Here is a 12,153-nt window from a genome sequence, read left to right on the forward strand (position 1 = left end):
CTTTCTCGCCAGCGCATACCTTCAGCTCTCCAGGCTCTTCTCAACCTGCTCCCTACTCAACCCACAAATCACAATATCATCCGTAAACATCATAGTCTAGGGAGACTCCTGTCTGACCTCGTCCTTCAACCTGTCCATCACCACTGCAAACAGGAAAGGGCTCAGAGCCGATCCTTGATGCAGTCCAACCTCCACCTTAAACCAGTCTGTTGTTCCTACTGCACACTTCACACTGTCCTCATGTCCTGCACCACCCTCACACACTTCTCTAAAAGCGTTGTACGCTTTCTCTAAATCCTCAAACACACAATGCAACTCCTTCTGACCTTCTCTATACTTCTCCTTCAACATACTCAAAGCAAATATTACGTCTGTGGTGCTCTTCCTCTGCATGAAATCGTACTGTTGCTCACATATGAGAATTTTATATACCGTAATTGCCAGACTATTAAGCGCACCCATATATAAGCCGCACCCATTGAATTTTTCAAAGATTTTTATTTTGAACAAAAATACGCCGCACCTGTCTAAAAGCCGCAGGTTTCTACACTAAAACTAATGAACTTTACACAGGCTTTAACAAAAGACAGTGTCTGTTACACGGCTTGTATCTAAACAGTAGCCTACCCAGAAAGTCATTGTTCACTGTCTTCCTCCTTCCTTTCACAACAATTTCTCTTGAGAGTTTATCTTTTGGCATCGTCGTGCGTTTAAAAATCACCATCGGTGAAGCTTTTCTCCCGATGCCATGCAGTTTAGAACACAGGTAAAGTGTGTTTTTTTTCATGCCTGGTTGTTTTCAGTGTGACGAATGATTCACATTTCCTGTTGCCAGTCCGAGTGAGCGGCAGGTCAAACGTCAGAGAAACATCATCCATATTTATGATGTGGTGTGGCCCGATTCAGTGGGAGCGCATCTGATTTAATATAAAGAGTTTCATTGGTTCACCTGAACCCGTTTGGCAATTTCATTGGTCTAATGTTATGGGGCTCAGTTTTTCGGCTTGAAGCTTGTGAACCCGGAAAACCAGGAAAAATCCATAAATTAGCTGCTTCGTTATTTTCATTATTTAAGCCGCCATGTTTAAAGCATGGGAAAAAAGTAGCGGCTTATAGTCCGGAGAATACGGTAGTTATAATATACTATATAATATACAAAAACTTAATTCATTTTTTAAAATCCGAATAATCGAAATAAAAAAAATAAATAATAAATAATAATAATATTCTCCCCATAAATCGATCATGAAAATAATAGTTAGTTGCAGCTGCAGTTGCTTAAATCTGAAGCTAATAATATGGATTATTGCATTACAGTGGCGTCTGTATAGGAGTAAAATTTATTAGGCAACAAGTCCTCAAAGCTGATATGTTGGAAGCATGAAAAATGGGCAAGCACACCAAGTATGCTCTTTCAAGTCAATAACAGGATAATTGTGCTCTGCTACACTGCAAAATGGTTAATGAATGTTTTGAGGAACATAATAAAAGAGTTTAAAGTGTTGAACTGGTTGCTGTATTCCCCAGATCTCATTTCAATCAAGCATCTGTGGGATGTGCTGGACTGATCCATCCAGGTTCCACCTCACAAATTGCAGAACGTAATGGATCAGCTGCTTAGATACTGTTTAATGTTTTAGCAGATTGGTATAATTATCCTAAACATGTCTCCCTATACACTGTCGCATGCAGCAGCAAAGTAAAATAAATACCATGCTTTTATTATCCTTTGCACAAGTTCCATTATTTCTGAAAAAAAGGGGAAAAAAGGTCCAATTTTGGACTGGAAAGTCTTGCACTAAGATAATGTTCCTATCTTTGTCTGAACACTTCTCCAATACTCTGCCTAAAAGCAAAAACCAAAATTAGAAAAGAACAAAACCAAAACCAAGCATTTGCTTATTAAATCCAATCGTTCTGCGCTTTTTTTGTACTCGTTTGTAAAGGTTAATGGGATAGAATATATAAACATTATTGTGCCAGAACCAGAATAAACTAATAACACTTATCTACTGATGATTAATTTTTGTTGCACAACTCTGAAATTTCCACTTGTTTCCCATAAAAAAGCTCCCAAAATCTTTACCCAGGCTGCAAATGCAGAAGCTAAATAAAATTAGTGTTGAGTTGTATTTCCTGTGGTTCTTTTCTTTTCACTGGGTATGGATAGTGGCCTTGGTATTTCACTGAGCATTGTCTATGAGAGCCAGCCATATATGTGTGTGTGTGTGTGTGTGTGTGTGTGTGTGTCACACACCCTGACCTGGATCATATTCCCAACAGGAAACAGCTGTGTGTGAAAACAGAGAATTAATGAGATAGAACCACCCTTCAGTCACAAGCTACAGGCCTACACCAAACACCCCACACCCCAACATCTCTCTATCTCTCTGTCTATCACACACACACACACACACACAAAACATCGGGCCTACACAGACAGGAAATCGGGCAGATATCTGATAGCAGTGCCTGTAGCTTTTATCAATCCCTTGCTTGAAAAATGCACACAGAATCAAAACATTCTTTGCTCCCTTGCAATAATAAAAAATCCGGGGCTGTCTTCAGACGTTAAAGCCGCAGCTCAGAGCTCCAGCTGAGGTCGAGGCCCTGCGGCGCACTGAGGCGAAACTTCCGCTACGTGGTGCCTATATGTATAAATCTGGTCCACTTCTCAGCAAAAGGGCACAAACCTAAATGTTAACATTGGTGTAAAGCACTGTTGAGGGAGTACTAATGCTTTGAAAATATAACCAGAGAGGGAGAAAGAGAGAGAGAAAGAGAAACAGTTTGTCGCCTCCCCCAACCCTCACTACCAAAAAAGCTTTCTACAAGTGTGGGAAAGCACATGACCATGGACTAATGGGCCACAGTCATCAGCTTTAGCGTAGCGTGCTCAAGCCATCCCCTTGGGTATTCCTTGAGTGAGAAAAGGGAAAGGATGATTAAGCAGAGCCAAGCAGAGAGCTGGTAAGAAACAAGTTGGAGGAAGCTATAACCTCTTCCTCCCCAGTGGTAATTCACGTCAGCCAAAGGAACAAAGTTTGAGAGCTGAACAAAGGAAAAAAAAAAAGTCAAAAAAAAACAAAGATAAAGATAACTCAGTTTCTCAGTTCGACATCATGGGCAAGTAAATGAATCATTATTTTATGTAAACAAAATGCTGAAATTATTCAGTCTAGCTAAACTCAATAAATTGTTGATATGCATTCGGGTCCAGCTGAGCTAACAAAGACCTGCACCCGAACCTCTGAGTCAACAAATTTCACGTCGAAAACAAACATCATTACTTCTGCTTTATATTTTTTTTAGTATGATACTTATTGTATCATATTATTGCGATTTTTATCGATGATCTCGCAACTTCTCTAAACGTATCCAAGGAATTTTATACATAAGCTATTTTCTGGAATAATGAATAGATTTGCTCTCTGCAACTTCAATTAACGTTTGATATGACATTCAAAAATATTAAATCCATAACAATATGGCAATTGAATGCTCTGTTGAAACTCCTCCTCTGTGGCCTGGAACAGAGGCCAATGTCTCTGCTTCTCGTCCGAGTAAATGTAAATAATCCTCATGCAAAACAAACCAATCTTGAGTTCCAGATCCCTGGAGTGAGATTAATTGTTTGGCTTGGACATAAGAGAAGAAATCCTATGAATCCCCCACATGGAGTTGTGGCACCTTCTCCAGAACATCTCAGCTCTCCAGGCCTACCAAGCCCTGTTGATTTTACTGTAACTGTAAACCTCATCCTTTCATCTTTATATTATGTTTTGACAATGGCAGACCTGTATAAGGAAAATGGATGTGTTTTATAAACATATCTTAGCCTAAAACACAATGTGTGAAATATGTAAGCAATTACACAAGCTGTGCAAAAAAAAAACTATTCGATGTGAAATACTTCACAAAAGTTGAGGATGTTTGGAGACTTCTATCATGATTTTTTTTCTGCTATAGTGTTCTGTTATATCTCCAGAGCTGAGATTAGGCAGTATCGATATGGGAAGATAGGTCCTGGAAGATAGCTGGTTCTGCAAGGTTGGATTTCTACTTACTTGTTTTTAGAGAAAGGCTTCTGTTAAATCACTGATCTGGCATTTTCCGTGTGATGATACATAAGTCTAAACAGTTACGATGGTAGTGTAGCATGATCATCTGCAAATATGATACAATTCTCAATAATATCATATATAACTTCAAATATTAAAGCCTATTAGTTAAAGAAAAGCATTTCACTGCATGTCGTACTCTGTATGTATGTGTATGTGACAAATAATTTTTTGATTTTTCGATAAAGAAGGAGAGACAGCAAAGTACAAATCAATGTGAGCTAGCTAAGCCAGCTAGTCGACGGGCTCTGTGTGTAGGTGTTTTGTGATCGATTTTCTTTAGCACACTAAAAATAAACAGAACATTTAAGAATATGTTGACTGAAATATCAGTGATTCTTTGCTACAGTAATAAAACTGTTGTATTATGAGTAATATAATTTCAATTCACACTGAGTTGCCATGGCTGCTCATCAGGGATAAATACACATCGTTCACCTTAACTGTTCAATTCTGTAAAAGTGCTTTGAGATAATGTCCGTTGTGAAAAGCGCTATAGAAATAAACTTGACTTGACTTGAATATTGGCTGTGATTCTCTACGGCCTAGTCAAATCAGTGCCTACATGACCTGATGAACCATGACTAGTTAAACACAGCTCAAACGCAAGCTGAGACTGAATTGAAGTGATGTTTAAATAACCAGAGTATAATGACCATCAGATGAATCTAATTGGTAGCTGTGGAAATCAATCTGCAACTAATTGCAGTGTACAAACTTCTTTATTTCAATCCCTAAACTTCTGTCATATAAATAGCTCCAGATTGTTCATTGTAGGCAGTACAATGGAGGAGCCTGATCAAACATAGCTTCAGTCTGAAAGCAAAAAACAGCTATGAAGATAGCTTGGTTTATGCTGCCTTAAAAGTCAGTGTTTTGAAAGCTATGAAGGTGTCTGGGTTTTGAGACATGTTTTGAAAGCAACATATTGTACATGATCAAATTATTGCCAAGTTACTGAGATAGGAGTGGTGGTATTCCCAAAGTCCTGATGGATAGAAGTTCCAAAATTGTGTTAGGACAGATGGAATAAAGTATTGTTAGGAGAAACAGAACAAATGTTGTGTGACTGTGCCAGCTATTTCTCATCAAAACAATACAGATAGCACTGCACAAAAACTGCATTTCTCTTGGCTTTCTCACCATTTTTATAGACTTCGTTCTAAGTGACAATATTATGTGATACATTAGATATTAGATAGCCAAGTATGCACTTAATAGCCAAAAGTTTGTGGACACCTGACCTTCAGACCCACATGTACTTGTTGAACTGTGCATTCCAGATTTGTTCTTATAATAAGCCCCACTCTTCGAGGAAGGCTTTGCGCTGGATATTGGTGTACAGCTGTGGAGATTTGTGTTCATTCCGCTCCAAAAGCAAAAGTGAGATCAGGCACTGATGCTGGATTAAGAGGTTTTGAGAAATTTCAGTTATTGGAAAATGTACAGCATTAAGAATATAAATGGTCACCAAACAAAAGTTTGTGAGTGATGGTTGTATTATGGACACCCCTCTAGCTGCAAGCTGTTTTCTGTGAACCCCTACCAGACTCAGGACTAGAAAACAGAATATTCTGGTCACAGGTGTAAGCCATTAACTAGTGAATCAGTAATTAACCCTGTGACCAGGCAGACACCGAATTTCTTTGGCAGATCCTCATCTGGTTTCTATTGGTGAAGCCAATAGAAGTTTTAAGTTCAAGTTTATGAGTTCAAGAAGTATAACTTTAACTTCTCCAAAAGGCTGTGGCTCACACAGGTTTACTGTCCAGCTGTGTCATTCCATCTGTCCATTTGTTCGAGTGCCTGCACTCTTCCATGACAGCTTCATTATGGAAGCCCCATCTGGCCCTGTTCGCCATCAACATGCAAATACACATAACACATTAACACACACTCACACAAAACCTCTGATCTTAAACACGACATCTTTGACTTCTTTTCTAAATGCAGTAACACACCACCCTACTCTACCTAAGCTAAACATAGTCACGCTTTTTGCTTAAATTTCAGCATGTGCCAAAAAAAAAAAACAGTGCTACACTTTATCACACATTTCCCAAATCATCATAGTGGGGCATTCAGTAGTGTTATGATCACTGACCGGTATGTAAAAAGTAAATAATGAAAGAAATAAATCATAAGCTTTCAATAGTTTATTTAGCCTCAAAAACAGCAAGTTTTTTACTCTGTGTTATTACAGTACATATGATCACATGCTGTGTATATATACTGTATAACTATGTATAAATGCTTGAAACTAGTGCTAACAGTAGCAACTACTGAGTACGTTAGCGTGAGAGTGAGGCTAGAGGGCAAGCACAGGGCAGAATGGCGAGGTCAGCCACTTCAGCCAGGTCAGCATGATTGATTGATTAAAAAAGGCTGTGACTTGAGGGATTTTGTAAACGATACATTAGAATATATTAAGCTCTGTGGCAACGCCAGATGCATTTTTCTTTGGTCAGAAATAGAGCTCTCAAAGTTAGCTAAATGCCCTACAGCACATACATGGTCATTTAAAAGATACTGAAGAACTCTTTTGTTTTATTTTTATAATGATGCACATGTCTGTTGTTGCAATCCAGACTTATTGGGCGATCAATTGAGGTTACCATAATTTATCTTAAAATAATTTACAAGACTAGTCAGACTTTGTCCCCTGGTGGTCTAGTGGTTAAGATGCAGCGCTCTCACTGCTGTGACCCGGGTTCGATTCCCGGTCAGGGAACCATCCCCAGCCACTCTCAGTGCCGGTCCCAAGCCCGGATAAATTGGGGAGGGTTGCGTTAGGAAGGGCATCCAGCGTAAAACATGTGCCAAATCAAAAACGTGCGGAGGATCCGCTGTGGCGACCCCTAATGGGAGAAGCCGAAAGGAAGTTAGTTAGTCAGACTTTGTCCCCCAAATTTTTGGAAAATGGAATAAATATAATGTTTGCCATATATGATTAATATAATTAATATAAAAGTTTAATATGGTATGTGTTATAAAATGTATTGTTATATTGTGTTATAAGAGTTGGTACCACCTCACAACCACTGGCCCTCTGGGATGCACCTGGTTTGATTACCAGTTATGGTGCTTGTAAGAAAACGCAGCTGTCTCACCCAATAGCCCCATCCCAATTTTATTTAAATGTGTTGCTTGCATCCAAAAAGTACAAAAATATTTGTAGCATTTGATATGGTGTACTTTTCTACTTTTAATTAAATATAGGTTTTTAAATAATTTGTATTGTGTGCCTTACACCAGTGTACACTATTAATTCAAACACAAAAAAGAAATCCGAACCAGTTTTCCTGAAGCACCTCCCGTCTCAGAAACTATCCTGTCACATTACTTTTTCTCTTTTTTCTTTCAGTCTGCTTCTCCCAGACGTCCTAGCTCTATCTTATCCTCCTGAGACCTGCCTAACTGTAGACAGGCCTGGAATCAAGCACTCATGGCTAGATTTAAACCCAGTGAGAGACAGGAAGTCTGAACAAGAGAAAAAACAGACACCAAAAACAACGAAAGATGACGTTCCTGACAACACCAAAACAACCACAGATCCATGAAACGCACACATTTTTTTCTTCCTCTCTTCTACTTATCCGCTCCCTAGGGTGAGGGCGGTTGTTGAGAAAATAAAGCCTACTTGACATGTGCTTCACAAGAGCTTATAGCTTAATATCAAATGAAAATCCTTGGGTTATCCCTGGACACCTTCTCAACATGAAACAAGTGGTTAAGTGAAGTCCATGTTCAAAGGAAGCCACAGACAGGATTCACAGGTGGGATTACTTATAATGCTACACAAAGTCTTTCAGAAATCTCGCCTGATTCACTGCAACTTCAATTTAGTGAATGATCCAAAAGCTCACTTCCAAAAAAGGGATACTGTGTAAAAACAGAACGCAATAACTTAGAAATCATTTAAGCCCTATTTAACTAAAAACAATACAAAGGAAATATCCAAACAAATGTTAAAATTAAGAAGAAAATATTATTGTTACTATTAGTAGTAGTATTTTGATTATTGTCTCATTTTCCAGATGCCAGCGACATTTTTCAAAGGGAAAAATCTGGAACAGGGGCATGTTTACCACCATGTTGCATCACCACCCCTTTTAACAAAATGGTTTGAGAATTGAGAAAAGCAACTGGTGTAGACTGGCAATAAAAACATTTTTTCATTCTTGCCTGATAAAGAATTTGAGCATTTCATGGCTCCCTTTTTTATATTTATGTGGCTCCCTTTTGAATATATTTTTGTTTCAATATAATAGTTTTCAGTGGGTGACAGGTTTAGACTGCAAGCAGGCCAGTGTAGCATCTGGACTCTTCTACTGGAACCATGCTGTTATAATACAAGCAAAATGTTGCATGACATGGTCTTATTTAAATAACTATAATTGCCTAAAAATAAGTTTTATATTTATTAATAATTGCTTTAAAATATAACAAATATGCAAGACCTTCCAAAATAAAAAGACATCACCTGGATGGCAGTGAATGTATCTCCAAAACCCAAGCATCACTCCATGTTAACTGGGGCACTTACAGATGTGCAAGTTACATATGTTATGTGTGTTATAATGCACCCCAGTTACAGTTTTACTTGTATATGTAGATGCAGTGACAAACTGTGCTCACTGACAATGGTTTTCGGAAGTGTATCTAAATTTCCACTACAGAATTGTGTCTATTTTTAATGCAGTGCCACTGGAAGGTCTAAAGAGCAGGTCTTTCCAATACAGTTTTTTCGACTGTGCGCTTTGACTTTCTCATATTCAACATTAGATATGCTGTCTTTAGACTACTTTCGATTCAATATACATTATTGAAATCATTGCATACTGTTTATATTTACTTGTTGTATCACAACTTTATTCGTACACAGGATTGTTAAAAGAAACACACTGAAAGAGACGGCAAGTCAGGAATTAGTGTACAGTCTGTTACATAACTAGTCCAAATGAATAGATGTGTGAAATGTAGTATGAGTTATAAATCTAATCCTACATTATAGCAAAACATCCAGGTAGTTTCTTCATTGTGGTTTATAAGATTATAGTATGTTCTAGTGACAAGCCTCATAATATCTTTCAACCTTGGAGAGCTGCAAAAAAAAAAAAAAGGACTAAATATACTAGTATAGGTTGTAATCTCCAGTCAGAGGATGCCAGGGATTTATGAGCCATTGCCAGGTTCATATCGAGTTCCAGTGATAGCTCAGGAGTAGAAATCAGTCAAAATATAAAGACCTAGATAGGAGTGGACAGAAAGATACAAGAACGGAAGAGTGCTCTAAAACGAGCACAGATTTATGGCTCATGACAGAGGCTGTCCTATCTGCAGATAGCAAATGACACGCAAGAGATCTAGGCTTAAAGCTCCAGTGACACTTTTCACAGTCACACGCCATTCTGCCCTGTCACTTCCACTGTTCATCTAAAGAGAGAGAAAAGTGCTAAAGCAGGATGTGAAGCCTTTATATAACATGGGCAATTGAAATAAAACAGAAGTGTAAAGCCACAATTTATTAATATGAAAAGTGTTCTTTCTTTACTGGGCACCATACAGAGAGTCGATACACCCCTTATTCAACCCTACAGGAGATTTAGTGTAAACAAATCAGCTACATGTGTATTCTGGTGAAAATGGAAGGAAACTGGAGAATCGTAGACACAAAGAGAACACACAAAAGCTCAGGGTTGGTCCAGGAAGCCTTGATCTGTGAAGCAACTAATTGAGAATTGTTACATTTACTAAAAATAAAAGCTGACATGACATCAAAATTAACAAGTTTACAATATTAAACATTAAAGTAAAACATTAACTGCTTTGTAAGTGCCTAGGGGTATTCTATAGCATTATTATTTCAGCATATTAATTACAATGCTCATTCATCCAGAACAAAGGCTAATTGAAGCCTCCCTAAATATCAGTCAAATCCTTATATTAACCCGGTTTTGCTAATACAAGTTCAAAGCAATCCTCTGCAGACATTCTTGCAGTACCACAGTCATGCCTAAATAAATTATATATAATTAAAATAAAAGATTTAAGGTTCAAATAACAAAAGACACATCTAAAGCAGCACAACCTTTAAACATATTCCTCACCCTAAGGCAATGAAACAATACAGACCACAAGTGCAGTCCTGAAAAAAAAGAAAGAACCAGGTTTCAACTTATGGCCACAAAAACACAACTATGAACTGTACTGTAGGATTGAGGTCTATACTTTTAATTCCAAAGCTGCAATGAAACCCTGTTGTCTTGTATATTTTATTGTCAGGTGTCTATATATTCAATGGAAGCATTTCATTGCTGTAAGTTTTCTTGTAATAAATTAAAAGGCAAATTAGATTAGTCTTCTCCTCTCCTTTTTTTTGCTGATCCAAAAAATTATCCGATCCGTGACTCATTAAGATTAGTAGAGCATGACGACAGAATACTCTTGTAAATGTTTTAATCATGGTGTTTTAAATTACGCAAATCATCAGGACACCAAACTGAACTTTTACTATGTATCCACACGGACGATTTTAATTGCCGGATGTGTGCACCAGGGCGGAGTTTGGTGCTTGATTTGAGACTTCAGTAAAATAAATATTTAGTGACTAGTGACTATTTAAACTTTACACTTTGGAGTGTATTATAATTTTTTATATCTGAGTAAATCTTCTATATTAATTTATATATATTTTTAAATCGCACGTTAATAAAATGAGTGCAATTAAAATTGATTTGCATTAACGAGTTATTAACACATTCGTTTTAACAGCCCTGATATATATAAATATATATATATATATATATATATATATACTGTATAATAGATTCTATGTGCTTTTCCACAATCTTTTGTTCCACTAGATTTTGTAGAGTGGTTGTAGAGATTTAGCCACAAGGTCATTAGTAAAGTTGGTTCCTAGACTTGGCAAGAAGTACTTGGGTGCATCCAATGTTCCAATTTATCCCAACCCATGTAAACCATATCTTCATGGATCTTTCTTTTACTGCATCCAAAGTCATCCTATACAGTACTGTGCTTCCAACTTTGTGGTAACAGTTAGATAAAAAAAGATATATGGCTGGAAAAGTCAGGCACTTCTCTCTCTCTCTCTCTCTCTCTCTCTCTCTCTCTCTCTCTCTCTATATATATATATATATATATATATATATATATATATATATATATATATATATATATACATACATACAGTACAGACCAAAAGTTTGGACACACCTTCTCATTCAAAGAGTTTTCTTTATTTTCATGACTATGAAAATTGTAGAGTCACACTGAAGGCATCAAGGGCTATTTGACCAAGAAGGAGAGTGATGGGGTGCTGCGCCAGATGACCTGGCCTCCACAGTCACCGGACCTGAACCCAATCGAGATGGTTTAGGGGTTAGCTGGACCGCAGAGTGAAGGCAAAAGGACCAACAAATGCCAAGCATCTCTCGGGGAACTCCTTCAAGACTGTTGGAAGACCATTTCAGGTGACTATCTCTTGAAGCTCCTCAAGAGAATGCCAAGAGTGTGCAAAGCAGTAATCAAAGCAAAAGGTGGCTACTTTGAAGAACCTAGAATATGACATATTTTCAGTTGTTTCACACTTTTTTGTTATGTATATAATTCCACATGTGTTAATTTATAGTTTTGATGCCTTCAGTGTGAATCTACAATTTTCATAGTCATGAAAATAAAGAAAACTCTTTGAATGAGAAGGTGTGTCCAAACTTTTGGTCTGTACTGTATATATATATATATATATATATATATATATATATATATATATATATATATATATATATATATATATATATATATATACCTATTTTACTTAGTTATGCTACAAATCTGCCAAAGGTCCAAATATCAGAAAGTGTACAAGCCTAGCAAATTCAGGAAAAACTACTTATCCTTTGACTTCCAAGGAAGTTCATTATCCAGACATCTGGAAAGAAAATTTGGAAATAAACACCAAAAATGTGCTGACTTCAGAAACCGCAAAGGAGACGTTAAGTACTGAATC

At 37.3% G+C, this 12,153-nt stretch overlaps 1 protein-coding gene across 1 annotated transcript in view; it reads right to left on the bottom strand.

The window, feature by feature from the left end:
- Positions 1 to 12,153, bottom strand: part of gna12a (guanine nucleotide binding protein (G protein) alpha 12a) — a 43,608-nt gene that overhangs the window by 5,626 nt on the left and 25,829 nt on the right. The window lies entirely within an intron of this gene.

This window comes from Silurus meridionalis, chromosome 22 (genome assembly GCF_014805685.1).
Source record: "Silurus meridionalis isolate SWU-2019-XX chromosome 22, ASM1480568v1, whole genome shotgun sequence".
NCBI classification, from domain to species: Eukaryota; Metazoa; Chordata; class Actinopteri; order Siluriformes; family Siluridae; genus Silurus; species Silurus meridionalis.